Source organism: Cheilinus undulatus, linkage group 12 (genome assembly GCF_018320785.1).
Source record: "Cheilinus undulatus linkage group 12, ASM1832078v1, whole genome shotgun sequence".
Lineage (NCBI taxonomy): Eukaryota > Metazoa > Chordata > Actinopteri > Labriformes > Labridae > Cheilinus > Cheilinus undulatus.
This window is the reverse complement of record NC_054876.1, coordinates 7,451,840-7,473,507: the sequence shown is the minus strand read 5'-3', so window position 1 is coordinate 7,473,507 and position 21,668 is coordinate 7,451,840. Positions and strand designations below refer to the sequence as shown.

The window sequence follows — 21,668 nt, the reverse complement described above, 5'->3', positions numbered from 1 at the left end:
TGCATGCTCACAGATTCTTCACACACTGATAAATATACACTGCAAAAACAAAACAAGTTGAAAATACACAAATATTTGTCAGAAGTCATTATGTAAAAGTTTTTGAGTAGTGGACATTCATTATTTTCAGTATGACTCAAATGTACATGTTTCTTATCCACTGCAATTTTCCCCTTATGCCTTTTACATATTTTAATTTTGAACAATCATTCCACCCAAAGTAATCAGATTTTATTTACTACAAGTAACAAAGACTGAAAGATGCACTTTGACTGAGAAAATGCTCTTTCACAGAGGTCAGTATGTCATCCCTGCTTTGTTGAAGTTCGGGTGGGACTTTTCTAACTGAGAGGGTAACTGCACTCATGGTGCAAATGTATCTAATGCCCAAAGGCATTCTGGGAAAACAAAAGAAAACTCAAAAAATTATGCCAAAAACCTTGACTTCAAATAATTAAATTAAATGTAAATTTCCCTTGTATTTTTATTGCATTAGTTCAAGATAAAATACTACATGAAAGTAATAATAACAACCTTTTAGAGATAGCTTGAAATAATTGAGTGACTTGGTCATATTTTATTAAATTACAGTTATGCTAACTTGCATGGTTATGAGTTAATTTAGTTATTGAAAATAAACTAAAGTTAATCTTTCACAACATCTTTATTTGTAAATTAAAATACACATTAAACTCATTTTATCTCCCCTGACTTGGAAGCAAACCACAAACCCCTGCACTGCCTTTGCACTGCATCAGCCCAGTCATGATGTTACTTGTGCTATTGCACGAGTGCACAGCCCCCTTTAAGTGAAAGCAAGAGCAAACTCATCTGATCACATAGAGTTTACTCAGCTTGTTTTAACTAAGTTTATCCAATGCATATTTTCATTGGGTTTAGTTATTATTAATGAATAATATTTAATTTGATGTCATTTAGTTACGCTTTACCCAAAAATCAAGCAGTTTACTCAACTTGTTTTAATTGAGTTCATAAGAAGCATATTCACATTTTGTTTAACTATAATGATTAAATAACATTTGATTTTATTTAATTTAGTTAAACTTTACCCCACAATGAAGCTTAATTATTATTAAGGCCTAGAATAATTTTTGTTTGTATGCAGATTAAGGGATAAATGTTAAAACATTTCAGTACAATGACAAAAAAACTGCCTGAGACCTAAGAATGTGTTCTTTTAATTCAGAAAAATAGAGCTGAAGATGTTATGGACAGATACTTTTTCAACTATTCAGTCATTTACAAAATGTGATACAACATCATATATACCACCAGAAAGCTATGATTCCCAGGATTCTGACTATGTAAACCATATCAGGATAAAACCACCACAGCAGCCACAATTAAAGCATTTGTCAGTCAACAACCCAGCAAACAATAATAAAAGTGACACAGCTCACCATTAGAAGCTCTCTGGTTTTCTCCTGATCATAATGTCCCATCAAAAACAGCCCTGCTGCATCAAAAAGAGTCCCCACAATCTAAATCCAGTCAAATATTTAGTCCAAAAACAGGATTACATCCACAAAGACCCATGGACAGGTGTTGTCTGGTTTCAGATTGGCAATTGTTGTCCTCAATAGTTTACTGTATTTGCTGTAAAAATGTCTTTATTTCCAGGCGATTATTTAACCTGACACGCTAGATGGATGTGTTTCACACATCCATCTGGGAAAGCTTCAATAGGAAACATTTAAGAAAAGGCAGAGGCTTTGAAAAAAACTCGGAATGTGATTGGGTGAATGTTCTGTCTGTCATCTCTACGGGCCAATCAGAGCAACAAAACACGTGACGTAGCCGCTGCATGTGCGCAGCTACTGAGGAATAACATGAAACATGGTGACTATAGACATGTAAGTACTCCACTTTTGTCGTTTTTAAAAAAGAAAACAACTCACTGCTGTTCTTCTTCTTTTAACGAAGAAATGTTGTCAAATTCTTATAAAACTTATGCTATAGCAGCATCTACACTAATCTCTTCCTGCATAACTGCACCAGCTCTTGCTGCTGCTTGTTTACGTCATGACTCTGCTGCGCCTGAAAGTACTGCCCCTCGTCGCTGATTGGTCCTGTCACTTGCTAACTGGGCCCAACAGTTCAGATGGGAGCTTTGCAAGATGGATTCGCCAGTAAAAAACAAGGAAACAGGCGTATCCATCTGCTTTGCAAGGTTAGCGATTATTAGAACTACTATATGAAAAAAATGTCTGCCAACCTCCATCCTTTTTTGGAGACTTCAGTTTGAAACACCTGGACTTTTCTTCATTAAAAAAAAGGTATAAAACCCTAATTTTCTGTCCTATTGTTACCATCTTTAAACCTGAATTAGCTAAGGCTTCATACATTTGTCCAGTTGAGTTTTTCAAAATAAAGTAAAACCATTTTATTTGCACTCTCTGCTCCCTTAATGTTCATGACAAACAGTGTGAGGCAAATTATTACAGCTGCCTATAGGACCAATATTGAAATTCAATCTGGTGTCAAAATTATACACATCTAACCACCCTGAACTCTGTGTGACATGTGAACAATCCAACACTCAGAGCTCAAGGCATTCATTTCACACAAATCCATCATAAATACCAACGTGCCCAACATATAGTCAGAGCTGTCTGCATGGATGTCTGTACCACTATGAAAATTACTGCTGCTGTCAGAACCTAATACTTAACAGTTCCCGTACCAACTCATGTCTGTGATTTCTCACTGGGAAGCGACACGATGGAGCCGTGAAAAATCACAGAATGAAGAGAAATAGCAGAATTCTCAGTAAAGCCTCTGAATGAAAACAATTCTGTAAACTTGAAACATGGTTTAGTGGACAAACATGAAGCCTGGATATCTGAAAACACTTCTTAAAAAATAAAAACCCAAAGGATTACAACAGGATTATCAAACTGGTAAACCAGCTTGGTTTTGGAACATGGAAGTGCCAAAAATACTCATCCCCTAGCATATTTTACCCTTTTATTGATCTAATAAATCAATCACGGTCAATATAATTTGACTTTTTGACCAAAAGAAATCACAAAAAAACCCTTTAAGTCAGTCCCTTTAAAGTGACTGATGTAATTCAACAGAGGTCCAGCCAGTTGGTGCTAGAAGTCTCACAATTAGTGAAATGGGGATCACCTGAATGTCTCAAGTTATTGTTGTCCAAAGACATCTGTGTCTGGAAGGTCCAGTCACTGGTTAATCAGTATTCCTAACTACCATTCCACCTGTAAGACAAAAGAACACCCCAAGCAACTCAGAGAAAAGGTTATTGAAGACATGAGCATGGGGACAAAAACACTTCCAAGGCACTGAACATCCCCAGAGTTCAGTTAAAATCATCATCAAGAAATGGAAGGACTATGGTACGTGTGTAAATCTGCCTAGATCAGACTCAGAAACTGAGTGATCGTGCAAGGGGACTAGTGAGAGAGACCACCAAGACACCTATGACTACTGGAGTTACAAGTTTCAGCAGCTGAGATGGGAGAGACTCTGCGGACAACAACTGTTGACTGGGATCTTCAGCAGTTAAAGCTTTATGGGAGAGTGACAAAGAGAAAGCCACTGTTGAAGAAAACTCTTGAACCTTGGCTGTCTGTGTTGAGGACAACATCCTCTGAACACAGACTGTACAGATCTAAAAGCTAGGTTAGGTTTTCAAAATGAACTGATCATGTTGCATGTCTGTTCTATATCTTAGATTGTGCGTGGCTGTCAGAGTCATTTGTCAAATATTTTCTCAACATTTAAACGTTTTCTTAAATGTTAAACATTTTGGGTAAAAACCCCCAAAATAGCCAGAGACAGCAGCTTTGGTTTTGATGCAGCGTTGCAAAGAGGTTGCTGAAATACCCCAAGTCTTTGCTCAAACTTTTGATTTCTCTCTGCTCTTTATCATCTCATGCTGATGGTCTATTGGCCCACAAATTTGGAAGAGTCTTCTCTCTGATGGTGCATTTTGGCCAACTTCCGCCTGCTAAGAAAAATGTGTATGTTTGTCCAATTAAAGTGAGGCATATTAACGTCTGAAAGAAGTTACTACATGTTAATGTTCTGCTCAGTGCACAATGATAATGAACATACTATATACAGTTGCATTTCAGAAAACAAGAATATCAAAAAAAAAAGGCTTACAGCCCTCAAAAATTAAATTTTCCCAACAGAGTCTCTATGAGGTCCAAGTCAAACCAGATGACTGCCCAATCAATCACAGTAAAACCATGGTCAGAAGTTTCTGATAGTTTTGGCTTCATTATGCTCAGGTCCTGCTGGAAAAGTAAACAGTTTCTCCATAAAGGGTCGAAAGTCTGTTACCACTCCTGGTAGATGCTGACAGCGTTGACTCCGGACTTTATAAAGACCAGTGGACCAACACCAGCAGATGACATGGCACCTCAACCATCACTGACTGTTGAAAATGGAAACACCGGACTTCAAGCACCTTGGATTCTGTGCCTCTCTGATCTTCCTCCAGACTCTGAGACCTTGATTTATGAGTGAAAACTACAATGAAAAATTTAGCTTAATCAGAAAACATGACATTGGACCACTGAGCACCAATCAAGTCCTTTTTCTCCTTGGCCCAGGTGAGACACTAGTGACCCTTGATGTGGTTCAGGTATGCCTTGACACTATATGACACTATATGACACTGTGTGGTGGCTCTTTTCCTCTGACTTCACTCCTTGTGAAGCTCTCCTAAGGTCTTGAATCTGCTTTGCATGTCAATCCCCTGGAGGCAGAGCTCATCCCTGTTTCCTGCGCTCCTTGCCACACTTCCTGTCAACTTTCCATGAATATGGTTTGTTAAAGCCTCTGAGAACAGCCTGCTCTTTCAGCAATGACCTCCTGTGGCTTACCCTCCTTGTGCAAGAGTGCCAATGATTGTCTTCTAGACAATTGTCTAGTCAGTAGTTGACCCCATAATTATGGTTGTGTTTACTGAGCCAGAGACAGAGAGAAATAACTGACAGACAGAGAGAGAAATAATTGACAAGGAGTTTGACTTTTCAACAATATTATAACATTTGAGACAGTGGATTTTTGTGAGCTGTAAGCCGTGATCATAAAAAAATAAAACTAAGAGGTCTTGCAAATTTCACTTTTAATGAGAGGAATCCAGAATATAGGGAAGTTGAGCTTTTTGAATTGAATTACAGAAAATGAACTTTTTCATGATATATTGATTTTTTTTGAGATGCACCTTTACATGACTTCCAGTGATCTCATAATAATTGATAATAAATTCAGATTGCTATTATTTAACAGGATTTCAAATCAGAAACCATAAAGCTTTCAAAAATTTGAATAGTGCATCTTAAAGAAGTTTCACATAATCAAATTTACTTTTTACTTGTAGGGGTTGCTTTTTCAATAAAATACAGTCTAATAAGACACACTCAACCAACTACTCACTGATAACGTAAAGGTTTTAAACCGTGACTGAAATAACAATAATGATGACAAAACATTGGAAACAAAAAGAGGATGTCTGATCAGGGGCAAGGTCAAGATGAATATAGTTTGACAGAAAGATTATTACTTTAATTTATTCATTTATTTCACATTTAATTAATGAGCAAATAAAGCCATATAATTTACAACATATTTTCTGTTAAGACTGGATTACATTTCAACCCGGTTTCTGATGAGAGATGGGTTATACATAAATGTAAATAGTCTGTGAATGTCTAAGAATTACGTAACAGATAAGATAGATAATATCTTGTCTGAACATAGATAAAGCTACACTTTTAGCCTGTGTCCCCAGTGTTTGTAGGCTACTCATAATTCTTCAACATATATTTTTGTGGTCAACGATTGTTTAATTTCTGTCTAAAAAATATCGAAATAAATAGCTAACTGGTTAATTTTGAGCATTTTCCTCCCACAATTCATAGCGCTACAACCAGTGCTTATTCGTTGACATCTTTCCGTTAGACTCTCTGTTCTTCTCGAGCTTGACCTTTTGGTAAACGGCACCTGTTACAACGTTTTTAACACGTTAACGAAGTGGTTACGTTCTTTTCAACGCTTTTGGCCTACTTTTCTGACAGGTATGCCAGAAACACACACATAATTGGTTAAACTATGTAAAATTGTGATTACAGTAGTGATAGTTCGTTGCAGCCTTTCGGTCAGTTTGTTAATAGTTGCCATTTGGATGTAACGGTTAGCTAATTAGTTAACGGTTCTAAGCTGTTGGTTGTCGTTTGACAGGCTTGTTCACAGGGAAAAAATACAGTACGTCCTCTTAACATGAAATGTGTTCTCGAATATTAAGAAACTGGTAAAAAATTATTGAAAGCTGTGTATTTGTTGCAGACAGTTGACTTAACACCATTATTTTTTCACGTGTTGTAAAATCGAAGAAACGACCGTGTCCAGGAAAATTGCCACACCAGCTAGCAAAGCTACTGTGCTTTTACTGTACCATTTTTTTGGGAGCTGACCTCCAAATGAACCTACAGAGGAAATACAGGGTAAGTAATGTCAAGAAGCTGTTGGCAAATGAACCTAATTTTCATAAGAGGGCTTAGAGTCAGTCATACTTCATTTTTCTGTCATTCACTGTTTATCTTAAGCCTCTCAGTGAATTTCTTCCTACTCTTAGTAGTATTTATGTTAAATACTTATCAAACGGTAAGCAGCTAGAGGCTTCCTCACTCCTGCTTTTTCTTTACAGCCTCCATCTTTCTCTCAGTTAAAGCAGACCAAAATTCATGTATTTCTTTCTGTTGGAAGATGTCACAGGTTTGCTAAACTCTGTATGCACTAAATTATGATATTATCAGTGCCATTTGAAGATTATAAGTTATTAATAGAAATCTTTAATTTAATTGAAGAGGATAAGAATCAAATAAAAAGATATAAAATCAATAAGATGGTATGAGAACAATAAAATAGTAAAATAAAATAAAGGTAGTGGAAAGAAACAGTACTTAGTAAAAGCATTAAGATTAAAATACAACCATACAAACAGTGGTAGCAGAAAATGAAGATTGCATCATCAAGTAAGTGTAATAAAAAAAAAATTAAAAGCCATAAAAGCAAAACAAAAAAAGAAGATAGACAATAAGATCTAAGAGGATAGAGAAAGGTAGTGAAAGGAAGTGATTTAAAAAAAGTGACAGACTCTGGATGCCTTATCTCTTCAAGTAGGTCACAGGGCCCTGATGGAAAAGGCAAGATTACCTTTAGTTTAAAGTGTTGACTTTGGAACAACTAGGAGCTCCCCACCCAAAGGATCTGAGACCATAAACTCGCTCATGGGAGGTCACTAGTTCAGTTCTGTAACTCAAAGTGAGATTTGTGGGTTCTCTTAAAGTGATGAATAAAATATTTTGCACTATTGTCTTAGGTAATTTAAATATACTCGGATTTATTCATAAATTAATTTCTATGTGACGTTACAAGTTACAATGCCGTTAAAACACGGTAAAAACAAGTTGTGATGCAGATTAGGGATGAACGACATCAGATTTTTAAAGATATTCCACATATTGATATTTTCAAACTCATTTTGTTGATACCGACACAGACAAAGGTCGGCCTAAAGCTGACAACACACTACAAGATTGTTTGCCAGATTTTACCCACAGTCCCCAGTTGGGGAAAGTCTGAACCAATCTGCAAGAGTTGTGTAAAGCTGGGGACACACTACACAACTTTCACAGTCTTTACAGATTTTGAAAAGACTAGGAGTACACACCACACACTAACAGACTAGTTTCAGCAGATTTTCGTTTGACAACTGAAAGACTGGGGATCAGACATTTAACAACTGTGCCTGATGAGGGATCACAGACTGAACTACAGCCAACTGAATGCATCAAACTCTCACAGAAAATCTTGCAAGGGCGAGGTTATTTCCCATGTCCCACCCTCTCTTTTTCTTTGGTTGTTGGTTACAAATGTTTGCAGTTGGATAGGTAATCAGTTCACACTACCCAATTGTGTCGAGATTCAAAAATGTTTGATTGACGGCGACTGAGGTCGGATCGAGTCTGTTCCCCTTACACACTTACAAATTCCCGTCACACCCTAACAGATTTTGTGCCAACTAGCCATGCCTACTGTCCCCAACTAGTGCAGACTGGTACAGACTTTGCCCAACCAGGAATCTTTGGTAACATGGCAAAATATCTTGTAGTGTGTCCCCAGCTTAAAACTACACGTACTGTACTTACACCTCTGCAGACCAGACACATTTTTGTTGTGCAATTAATTTGCATGTAATTGCAAACTTTTGCTGTGGTAAAGGTTGTGGGGGAGGGGTGGTTGTGTCATGGCTGATTGTTCCAAAGTTTTGGTTCAGATAAAATACAACACTCTCTGCCTATGATAAAAGAGCAAAGGACTGGAAGTGTCCTCCCCTACATATCACTTATCAGCATAATATTATGTGTTTTTTTTCATGTAATTATTTGTCCCTCGGTGCTGAGTTATTTTTGTATTTAGTATGATATTATGTAACCAAGTAAAGGATGGATACAGGCAGCAGGCAGCCTAGCAAATGTGAAAATATGAATCAACCAAATTTGCTATTTACACAGCTTGAGCTGTTTACAATAAAACAGGACTTCACTCCTATGATATATTTGTCTTACCTAAGAGATACAGCTAATCACAATTGGCTCCCTGCAATTACTCTGCTGCCCAGTCCTGTAACACAAACATGTGAGCCACTCCCTGAAAGCAAACCTCGAGTGTGCCCTTAATATAATTAATATTATTAAATTAATACAGTGAATGAAAAGTTGGCCCCTCTACCAAACCAGTTGAAGAGACAAGGGGATGCTGTCTGTGCTGTTATGCATAGACAAAGAGGAAAAAGAGACTTCATCTTACTTTTATCTCCTCTGTGTCTTGGGCTAGCAGTGAAAAGTGCAGACTCACAAAACTTGAATATTTGTTAGAATATGCATGGTTTATTCAGAAAATCATGTTGCTTCCTATGTGATTAGAAAACCATGTCAAATTTTGCCTCTATATTATTTTCAATTTTTGACATTCATTTGCATAACCCATAGAGTGGACAGGCCTTAATGCTTGGCTTATAAGGTGAAGCAAGGGATAGGCGTTGTTTTGGGGATATTCAGTGATTGTTTCTAAGACAATCAACATATCATACAACTGTTGTCTTAATTTAGTACTATTATTTCCACTATTTTTACCAGTGTTTGGTCATGCCGTGACGTAACTAAGAAACCTAACTTCACCTCTCTTATACTTAGATATGATCTATTTTACTGAGGAATTTTAAATAGAGGAAATACATTGTTTCTTATGTTAAAACTAAGGACACACAGATGCTTTGGTGTTACATTGGTATTGGCCTTTTTGACAATTACTCATCATCAGAAAATAACATAGGCATGAACCCCAGTCACCACTACCATCCAATGCACGCAACCTGCCCTGATTGAAAACTCAACTCCATTGTTGTAGCTCAATTTATTTAGCAGCCATTTCAAACAAACTCTTCACAATTTTTTTTTACCACTATTTACCTCTCTGCTATAACAGTATGCCACTTTTTCTTTAAATGCAGGATTATCGCCCAGTGAGGGAGAGAAGCTGTTATAAGTGATGCTACCAGCCTGGTCTGCATCACCTTGTATCCCATCATATTTTGAAGGTAAGCTAAGCGGACACTTTCAGACTACAATGAAAAGGGGCAAATTTTAAATCCCATCAGGCTGCGGCAATGAGTGAGGGTGGTGCATGCACTAGCCATTATGATGGCTTATGTCTCAGCATTTTATACTGGCATATTGGTTGTTCTTGAAACTAGGAAGCACCTAACTTTTTAGATAAAAAAGGAGGTATTGAAACTGCATCTTGGACACCTTATTTCATGCTAGAAGGTCCTTTTCCAGTTCAAGCTCCTCTTTAAATTCTCAGAAATGTCACATGATGTCATACTTCTTCACTTACTTTGCCTCTGTGCATGAACTGATTCTTCAGCCTCTATTTAACACCCAGTCTTCCGGTATCTACTTAAGCTTCGAGACGCTTGAAGATGAGTAGACACTTTTATTATGCAGGCTGAGCAAATAGTTGTACGTTATTCAGCTGAGTTAAGTGTCTTTACCTCCTATCTGCATCCTCCAGGAGCCAGTTATTCTCTGTAGAGAGGGGAAAAGCTGCAGGGCACACTTCAGACACACAGCCAGGGATGTGGTTAAAATGCCTTTATTGGTTCAGGGCAAATCACCTTTAAAAGTCACAACAAGGAAAAAGTCAAGAACTTTCTTTTAAAGGTGACACAGAGCTGGTATCTTTCCAACGCCTCATGGACCATATTACTGCAGATTGACTCTTTAACTCCTAGATGTTGTGAAGAAATATGAGGCACAGTTTTTCCAATATCATCACATACTTGAACAGAACATCACAAGTGTTAGTGAATTTATAGCTGAGTAGTGATCTGGTATGCTATATCATAGAGTCCGTAAGATAAGTATGTTAATCATGTGTCCTCAGAAGTTGACCATTTATAAAACAATAGATAACCTGTTTAGAGAGAAAGAGATAAAATGCTCCTATAATATCATGTTCCCATAAAGAGGATGAGGCTGTCAGGAGTCCAGCGTTTAAACAGCTACTGCCTGTGAGATGTTAAAGTGGTGGCCTCTCAAATGAAAATATGTAAACAAATGCTGATAGACCTTTCTTATCCATTTAAGTAGAGGAAATATTTTCCACATCATATGGTAATGAAGGTTAAGGTAAAATCCACCTTTTTTGTCCACATTGTTCAGGATAGCCTTCTGATAACCCCAGTTATTTTAAATGAACAAAAGTATGACATGAATAAAACGTGAAACCTATCTTAAATTTTCTCTTGCTGCAAATTGAAAGCAAGGCAGGTTTTTGTTATAGAGCACTATTCACATGCAAATTCAAACTACCTTGCAGAGGTAAAAATAGAAAACATTTACAACATTAGGCAGCAAAAGACATTGCAAATGAAATATACTAAAAGATAAAGCAGATGACATTAGGCAAAAAATAAGAACTTAACAACAACAGAAGATTGTGTGTTTGCTGTGCACACCTTACAGTGCTATAGTGATGCTGACTACCAAGTCATATTTTTCTGACAGACACAGATTCACCTGCCAGTTTTGCCTAATCAAGACAGTCACCGTTTGTTCATTAACTCTGCTCTCTTCTTAATTATTTCCATGACATAAACACTACTACATAAGTTCATGGGAAGCTTTTACTAAAGTTTTATTAAGATATAACAGAACTGTAGGAAAAAATACACACATTTAGACTGACATGGTCTGAATGGTCACCATCTGACTTCCGATACTAAGGCTGAATAAGTTTTTCTGTTTGTTACCTGTGGAGGGCAGCAGCAGGCTTGAGATCCGTCTAGGCTGCATCTAGTGTTGGAAGGAGAATAAGAATAGACAGAAGAACAACAGCACTACAGCCAGGGCCTTTCTCACTCTGCCCTCCCCACCCTTCCAGTACACACTTCCACACCATTTGCATGCTCTCATGGAGGGTGATCTACATGGAGTGCTGGCCAAACCCTCAGAGTGCAGACTGAGAATAGTTAAACCATCAGTGAGTCTGCTCTGATGCTGATCAGGTGTAACATCATTAATTGTCCATCATTGGAAGTTTAAGTTTTGTGATACTTGAAAACTTGAACTTTCAAAATAAGTGAAAAATAGGAGTATAATACTAATGTGAAATCAAAAAAACTTGGCATTACTATTAGGATCGAATTGATACATCTTGAAATTCATATATTTATTATTGTGAAATGTTTCATGAATACAGAGCTGGAAAATCATTCTATAAAAAGATTGAAATTCAAAAATTTTGGAAATAATTGAAGTACTTCTAAGTATGTAGTTTTTCTCTCATAACGTGGAAGGATTTTAATGAGTCTAACACTGGGTCCTAACTGTACCTGACACAGGGGAGCACTAGCTACCATATAAAAAAAACTTGATTACATTTTTTTATACTATGGTATACTGTCAGCTTGTGAGCAGAGCTGCACAAAACAGCACAAAGTGAAGCGTTGCCGTGTTCCTGTTTTTCTCTCTGTTGTGTTGAGATGGGCAAAGAACAAGAAAACAGGTAGATGAGGAGTCACACAATTCGTGTATCATTCGTTCATTTAATATTTGATTGATAATTGAATAAAAAATAATGAAAAAATGGTTCATTTTCTTGTTTTCATTTCTGAAACAAAATCAAATAAACAAGAAATGATGTGTCTATTTGACTTTTGCTATTAATGTTGAGATCAGAGAATGTAATATAAAAAAAACGAGCTTAAGCAGTTAGTATGTTTTAAATATTAATTTGCATAACCGGTGCAGGTGTTGTGCTGTTCAGAAAAGCATCCTGAGAATCACATGCCCATTGCTGAGGAATTCACACTTCCTGAAATGATATATGGAACACAAACACCGGCACCAAGTTAAGTCATATTCCCGCACTCGTGCTCCTTCATTTGCATTCATGCCATGCTTTGGTCCAGCTTGTCCTTCCGTGCCAGAGCCAGTGAAGCATGCCGCGTCCAAGCACGGAAGAGTGTACTCATGCTGGTCAAATGTACTGGGCTTTTAGGCTAAAACATACCCAGGCACAGTACAGCTTGTCTAGTCTGAGTGCGCCCTAACTCGGTGCTGGCGTTTGTGTTCCCATATATCATTACAGGAAGCATGAACTCCTCAGCGATGGGCATGTGATTCCCAGGATGCTTTTCTGAGCACAACACCTGCACCAGGTTACACAAATCAATATTGCAATCAAATTGACTGCTTACAGCTGTTGTTTCATATTACATTCTTTGATCCCAACATAAATAGCAAAAGTCAAAAAGAACGCACCATTTCCTGTTTATTTGATTTTGTTTCAGAAATGAAAACTAGAAAATGAACAGTATTTTCATTATTTGACTTGATTTTTAAAATGAAAAAATTGAACAATGAGCCATATTTCATTTATTTGTTATTCAATTATCAATAAAATATTAAATGAACGAATGACACACGGATTTGACACAAGGAGTATCTTTGATTTTCTTCCACTTTCCTCCCTCTGCTGACCTTGTTAGCTTGTCCTAAACGTGGAGATAGCTGCATTAATAATACCCATATCCGAAATGTTTTGTGCTGGGATTTGTGTCAACACAGAGACAGTTCATTCTGCTCAAAGCTGTCAGAGGCTTGTCAATGCAAATTGCCACAAATCTGTTTCTCCACTTTCAGTGGGGTGCAATATGCCATATTTTATAAAGGTGGAACCGGAAATTAATAAGGCAGAGAATTAAATATTTAATGGATCCAGAGTGGATAGTGAGCTTGTGATGCTTTGTGATGCGACATGTCTGACACTTGCATGCTGTTGGGAAGTGGTGTTATATTTTTAGGAGAACAACTTCTTATTTTAGTGATATAAAATCAGGCTACATAAAGTTCTAGTTTCCCTGGCAGTGAGGTGAGGTCATCACAAAGCCTACTGCTTACTTCACCCTCCACCTTAACTGAGGGAGATTCAGTCAAAATGTCAGATGGAGTTCACTCCAGACTGAAGTGGGACTGATAAGGAAAAGTTCAAGGAAAGCCCCAGTGTAGAACAAAGCTTGAAAAACCTCACTGCACAATACTGCAACCTAAAGCTGAACCCTAATTGACAAGTCTGTTTCAAGTCATGTTCATCAGTTTGGGCTGAATCTTACACATCCCTATGACTCAGCTGTGCAGACTGAAATTTAACTCAAGGTTATAAAAAAGCATCTTGCACAGATATTTGTACAACTGACCATCACAGTTCACCTTATCAAATGTTTGACCATTATCATATGCGATTTCATCATCTAGATTATTAAAAGATGAAAATGATTGAATTTTGAAGACTCTTGAACTTGTAATGTGTTAAGAAATGATGAAATTCATCAAACTTCTTGCAAATAGACAAATCCTACAGTCGATTTGTGGGTACTGACATCTTGAATGCCCACCATAATTGCACTGGCAACTGCGTTGTACACTACTGTCTTTCAACTCTGACTGCAGGAGATAAACAGATAAAAAACATCAGACAGCCACTGACAAAATAATCTTGATCAGAAAATCTTAATTTTGTTAGATTTAACAAATTGGACATCTGTATTTCAACCCATGTCTATACTTATTTTAGAAATAGAGAACGATGAAGAGATTGGCCATCTTCTATGGCACATATTTGTGACAGTGTTATTTAATATAATTTAGCTTTTTCCACGTATTAGTATAATTATTTAACATCAGTATTTAACTGAATTTTACATGTGTTTGTGGTCAATGGCTACATGAAGCTTTAACTTGATTATGCTTAACAGAAAACAGCTATTTACAAGGATATATATAAATCACTTTGAGATAAATCCAGGCAAAAAAAACTACCATTCTTAGTTCTCCTCTGAAGAATATCTTAGTGCCCTGTGCAGTCACTGAATCTGTGTAAAGTGTCCACTCTCACACAGAAGGACTCTTCATGAAGTCAAAGCTTGTGTAGTGTAGCCCTCCTGTTTTCTGTTTTTCCAAAAAATAAGTTTCTCATGACTGTGAGAACAGCTGAGAACTCAACAAGGTTTTACTATGTCCCTTAAAACACTGTTAAAAGTAAGGTTAAAAGTCATGTTAAAAGAATAGAAATGTTCATTTCTTTGGACAGCATTCATTTAAATGTGACCCCTAAACTATGAAACAGCCTCTCATCAGGTCTGCTCCCTCTGTTGTCTGTTTCAAGTCCTTTCTCAATACGTACTTTCACAGTCTGACTCCTAAGCTCAGTAGCTTAGACTAAGAAGTTAACTCAGTTTTACTGATTATCATTATTCCTGTTGTACTCACTGCCATTTGTTTTCTATCTCAGTGCATTTATGTGGCTTTTATGTGAGGTTTTCTTTTGACTGGGTTTATCTATTGGCACTGGCCAGATAAAATTCTCCGTAACAGAAGGTAATGATAGGATCTGACACTTTGCCAACAACAATGTTTAGTGTAGTACTGATTTAGAAATTAATGCAACATAATATAATTAATCGATTTTTTTACATAAATAATCAAACACTTAAAAGCTTTGATACAGAGCCCTTTAAATTATATTTTAGAGGAAATGTGATCAAGATGCACATTTAGAGGAACATTTATTTTATCAGTGTCCGTTCAAGATGGATGCCACTCTCAACACAAAATTGTTCATGGTTCAAAACTTAACAAAAAATCTCTAGTAGACAGTTTAAGTTAAGTTAAGTTAAGTCATACTTTAAGGTTTAAGGAAAAGGGTTGTGGTTTTGGTAGAATTAAGTATCAATCTCCAAACTGTTCACTATATTCTTACAGACACCAGATTCTAAAATTTGCACTGTAACTAACAGACGCATTTCCTAAGATATGTCCATCTATATGAACATAACAAAACCCTTTACTAGCAAACAATGGAGAGTTTTGTTCTTGTATAATGTAGGTATGAGAATCTGAGTATTCATTCATTATTAGTGGTTCATGGCTGTCAGTTTGGGTTAAAGGTGAATAGAAGTATCTGTCTGCAGGACAGTACTGTAAAAAATTGTGCCTTTGTTAATAAGATAATCCATAAGAAACAGCTACAGTCAGAACAAAATGAGGCCTGAGATTGACCCCTGAGGCATTCCACACTTCACTTGTGCCAGCTGTTGGTGAACAGATGGGTTTTTTATTGTAATTTTAAAGCTAGCTTAGAATGAGCCAAGATAGAAAAGTAAGCCAAAATGCTCAGTTAATGAGTATATAATAATGATTGTCTGATAGAAATGGTTCAATGTGACTTAAGCCTTTAGGCTTGTGTAATAGTATTAAATGATCAAGATGCTGCTCAACTGTGAAGCAATCTTATCAACAATTTTCATAAAAAATGCTCACCAGAAGCCAATAGTTTTGCCACTGACTTACAGTATTTCATGGGATTTTTAAGGCTTGGATAAATGTTTCATGTTATGTAGATGACTTTTCCTTTAACTTATGAAAGCCTTGCAGCAAATCAGTAATGTGCCACAAAAACTTGAGCATAATGGGGTCTGGTGCATACTGATCTGGTGACTTGCCTTTTAGTTCGCTGTTAGATTATGAGCTTGAATGGCTGTTAAAGATAATTTACTCGCAAATTTTGAAATAAAATACTTGCATATTCATTTCCTTTAAAGTCAACACATACTAAATAGTAGATTATATAAACAATTTTAGGCTATGTTTTGCACAGTTTATGAACTGAAAAACATTTACTGCATATCAAAAGCAGCTGGGAGGAGCTTAAAATCACAATAGGGGTATTCTGTCACCAGGGCACTCTCAATCAAAACAATAACAACCGCTGTAATGTTGTAAACTAGATTCAAAAACAAGTCTTACATGCCGTGGTATTTTGATAATTATAAACTTATACATTCAACAGATGTGTACCATCCAGGATTGATTAATTAGACAACCAAGAGTCTCTATCTCTCTTCCTTCTGCCTGTGTTTGTGAGCACACAGATATACACAGACGAGTACAGTCACTCGCATGCAGAGACGTGCTGAAGTACTGCTACTACTATGACGTCCAAAAACGCCGAATTCTTCTACTAATGTTCAGACTTTCCTGTTTAGAAGTTTACTCCTGTGTCACTGCTTCAAAACCTTGTAAAAAGGTCTGATACCACTCAGAAGCACGTTCTTTCTCTCCGAACTTTCATGATTTCACTTACAAGAAGCTTCCTGTGTGTGCTTGTATGGGATGAAAACTTGTTCATGAGGAATAACAATGCAACTTCGATAATAAAACAAAATACCAATGAAGAGTCAGAGGGACAAAAATAGGAAGCAGAGAACCTGTGTATTAAGAGCAGGGCTTGACCTACTGTTCAGCCAGTGAGTGTCTGTTGGGTGATAAGGAGGATGTCAAATGTCAGTAGAGTGACAAATCAGACACAGTAAATTGTTAATTGATATTAATGTGAAGACCAGAGTATAATACTGGCTATGAATGATCATTATACATAAAATGTAAACATATAACAGGATTTTAAGGTAAATCTACCTGTAAAGCAGTCCTGCTCATATTATTCGTATATGCAATTAATTGTGATTAATTAATCACAAAGCCTGTAATTAATTAGATTAATTTTGTTAATCACCTGACATTGCCTGTGTCTGGAGTGAGGGGCAACTGAGGCCTGACACACATTTGTTTGTTGTTCCAGTGTTAATTTCATCGACTAAAACTCTGACTAAAAAAGTTCGTTGACAGCCTTTATTTCCATGACAAAATCTAGACTAAGACTAACAAAAAAAGATCTGAGATGACCAAAAATGACAAAAAGAAAGTGTAGTTTTTGTCAAAGCTGAAGAGTTCATTTGCAAAAACAGTTAAACACCATTCTGGTAAATAATGAGCTGAGAGTTAAAATAAACACTTTTAATTGAGCTGTCTTCTGATCTAAAATCCATTTTGGTGCAAAATCTGATAAAGCCTGTGGGAAACTGGGTCAAAGTTCATGTTTTGTGGCAGAAGCCACTAGGCACTGCTGTTCTTTCTTACCAGCAGCTGGAAAAAAAAACTGAGTTATTTTCTTTTTGCAAATGAACTTTTCAAATTTGATGAGCTCAAAAGAAAGCATCCTCTAGTCCACTGAGGTTCAAACAGGGAAAAGAGATGAACCGTACCGCAGTCAGCGGAGTGAAGTGTGGCAGAGGTAGATAGGCAACTGTTGTTTTAACTGTTACAGCCGACATTGTTTTGCTTTCCATTGTTTTCCTGAGTTATTTACAAACCTTTCCACCAGGCAAGTAAACGTCAGGATAACGGAATCACGGGTGAAACTTTATACTATCAGCGTCTGTTTACGAAGGAGGCGATGATGTCCGTGAGGTCCAGATATTCATCGTTATTAGAAAATGTTTTAAAAAGTAAAATCATTGATTTACATGCATTTCTCTAGCCTACTTTCATGCACGCTGCTGCACCTAATTCTGCATATCCTCCTCCTCTCTCTTTCACTGTTAGAGGCCAGGTACGTACTAGGGGTGGGAGAAAAAATTGATACAGCATAGTATTGTGATATTTTGTCCGGTGATATATCTTACCATCTCACCCACCAAGTATTGATTTTTTTCATATTAATTGCAAATATGAACTAAAGTCTACGATAATGGAAAAATAAATCAATTATTTGACAATTGTTTGTCCAGTGAGGTCTGCAGAGGTGTTGGTCATACAGCAGTGGAAAGTTAGTACAACAAACATGACAGCACCAGGGGTAGGACATTAGGAATGCAGGCAGGGCACAAATGAGATGGACATGACCCATGAGGTTTGCAAGAAGTGCTACATGAAAATAAAATACTGCGGAAATATGACAAACATGAGGGGAAAACTAATACTAAATCAGCTAATCAGTTGAAAAAAGTGTATAAATCACAATGTATCTCAGTATATTGCATCGCATTGCTCACTGTATTGCAAAATGTATAAAACCGCAATGATATTGAATCGTGACCCAGGTATCATGATGGTATCGTATCATGGGAACACTAGTGATTCCCACCCCTAATACGGTGTGTACCAGTGTGACATATAGCCTATGTTACCGCTCTTCAGAGCCTAATACACAGCTGTGAATTGACATTTTTAAAACCCTTTTTTAAATAAAATCAAGATTACATTAAAACAACATACAGTCACTACTTTACTGCATAACCAAATGTCTCAAAAATTCATCAAATTCTGTGATATATTTATATTTTCTTTCTTTAACAGTCTGTAAACAATGCTGAAGTAAATGTGATACAAAAATGCATATGAACAGGCTACTTGTTTAAAGTGTCGGCTGTAGGAAATTCAATTTAAAGTGCACATGCTTTAAAATGAAAATCAAGGTTTGAAATGTTCCTAATAAACACTAAAGGAGATTTAAAAACACGGAAGAGGACACACACATAAAAATTCTAAAGTGGTGCAGAAAATGCAGGAATTGCTTCCAGAAAATAGATCAGAATGCAGAAAATAAATGTTCGGAACTTAAATATATTGTGGGAGAAGACCTCCATCTATAGTCAAATACTAAAATAATAAAAATATGTTAAAATCTTTAATGCATCAGCCAACAAAGCTCAAGAAAATTAGATTTTCTTGAGCTTTGAAAGCTATTTGAGTATTTAAGTACTCAGCTGAAAACATATATAATAGGGGTAGTGCCTTTTTAGAATTGACTTAAGGCATTTCAGTGTGAAAATGACTTTTTGTACCATAACATTTTGTGTTATTTTGGTGGTGTCTGTGGACAAAATTGCATGTCTGATCCTGTGTTGTGTTGTCTACAAGTCCTTTGCACAGACAAAAACTTCATCCGACTTTTTAATTGACTGTACTGTGAGACAGTGCAGGCTAAAATGTAAACAAAGGCTTTATCAGTCATGGTACTGTAAATCTCCTTGTTTTATGCCCACACAATGGCAGTGATCAGGCATTTAAATGGATTAAAAAATAGAGTAAGTATTTTAGCCGGTGAGAATGTTTTTATTTTTTTAGGTTGTATATAGGCATCAGTACCTAGTTAAGACTGTTTGATAACACATTAAACTCCTAAAGGTAGGTTTTTATATTTAATTTTAAAGGCTGCTCTTTGTCTTACTTAAACATTGGCTCACTCCCTTTCTTATGCAAGCTGAATTAAAAATGCAAATATATGGGAATTAGGTGTTATGCAAGCATTTGAGAGTCCAATTGGGTTAGGTGTCTCCTTTTATGTGGGGTCCATAACCTCATTATACCTCACTTCATGATATAAGCACAGATGGGTCCTGGAAGTGGATGCATAATGTATATTTTTGTCTGTGACAGGGTGTTGCTGTCAGGACGGTGGTGGTAAATCTAGCAGCTATTTGAACTGGCAGCTGGTGAGTCTTTCACTGTCATATTATGAGTTGTTTTTGGGAGGCTTTTTTGCTCTATCCATATTTTTTGTTAAAAAATGCATAAAGTATTAAAGTAGATCATGCTTGCAGAGGAAAAATGTAGCAGGGACAACAAAGGGAATTCAGAGATGATAATCTTTAATTTAAATTGCATTCAGTACATTGAAATGAACCGTTCAAACCTCAGTGTAACTATTACCATGTCTTTTCTGTAAGGGTTTGTATTTGGGAGTGTGTGAGTTTGAGGAAATGAAAGAAAGAGTGAGAGACGGATGCAGACGGAGGGAGAGAGGGCAGGAGGGACCCGTATTAGCTTGGGACACTTGAATGAATTTGAAGAATAGGTTTTTACATGCAGAACAGCCACAATATACTGGGCCGTGACTGGCAGACTTTACCAGCTTCTCTGATTCAAATGACGCAAACCTGCCTGATTGGAGGGATTTAAAAACTTTTTTTAGCAAAGCGCCCAAACAAAACCAAGTGCACGTTTTACTTCCACTGAACTGAAATCAGAAAAAAACGTTGAAGAGAAAGCACAGTTTCTTTGGGACCATCTGTGTCTGCCAGAATGCCTAAATCACACAATTGGATCCCATTAGAAAATGTTTATTTATAACATCGTACATACATGGCGTGAAAAAATGTGTTGTAAGCTTTGTCACAAGCAGCACTGAGCAAAATATAGCGATTACATTTTACAATATTTGTCAGTCTTCTATAAATATGTGATTTAATCATACTGCCAGTTGTAGGAGTACCCTAGAGTTAATAGAGTTTTTAAGGTGTGCTAGAGTTTTATATTACACATTTAAGACTTTTTCTCTTTGTTTTTAAATAATAAAAGCAGTTTGAACTGGTGGAGTCACTTAAAAAAGGAATTCCACATCAAAAATAGGAAATCTGCGGGGCTGTGAGCACATCTCTTTATATGAGACACCTGATTCAGTTGTACCGAGAATAAAGCAGAGCACAAGTTCAAGCTCAATTTATGCCAGTTCTAAATTTGACTCAAGAGTTTAACTTGAGTTCAGCAATCTGCAGACAATTCCTCCCTTTCAAAACAAATTAACCCAGGTAAAAACACTGAATCAGTTTCACATGAAAACGTTTGTCTCAGACACCCTTCAGCACAAAGCACAACCAGTGAGGGAGGTGCTAGTTCAGCTGCCATATGCATCCTACTCATTTTGCCCCGTTACCTTTTTTTGTCAACAACCTGACATCTCTAGGATGAGGAGATTAGGATTTGCTTCATTTCACTCTTTGTATTCCTGTACAGAGGACTATTTTGTCCAAACAAAGGAGGTGCGTTTGAAGGAAGTGTGTACTCTGCGTTGTACTGATATTTCACAAGTTGGCAAGAGACTTCTAGGTTGTTGTTGTGATTTCTTCTGTGTGATACATCTTAAATTGAGTGAAAATTGTTTAAAATTCCAATCATTTTCAGCATTAAAGTTACTGCATTCTCTCTCAAGTAGACCTGCAATATGAGATAAAATTGTTCACATCTTGAGCATATCTGCATTGTGAATATTATCACACCAACAGGCACAGTAAACTTTTGGCTTGAAAACGCTGCCATTACTTCTGCAGCTTGGGCAAGATCCCCCCAAACTTTGAAGAAAGTACTGTTCTTTGAAACACTGAACTAGTGTTGAAATGCATGTTTGAAAATTGGCAGAGTAACAGC

At 36.7% G+C, this 21,668-nt stretch overlaps 1 long non-coding RNA gene across 1 annotated transcript; it reads left to right on the top strand.

The window, feature by feature from the left end:
• The first annotated feature begins 5,948 nt into the window (after nt 1-5,948).
• On the top strand, nt 5,949-19,957 carry LOC121519313. The gene is made up of 4 exons (XR_005992697.1): nt 5,949-6,074; nt 6,390-6,500; nt 9,572-9,658; nt 19,902-19,957. It is a non-coding gene; the product is annotated as an uncharacterized LOC121519313 (long non-coding RNA).
• Nucleotides 19,958-21,668: the final 1,711 nt, after the last annotated feature.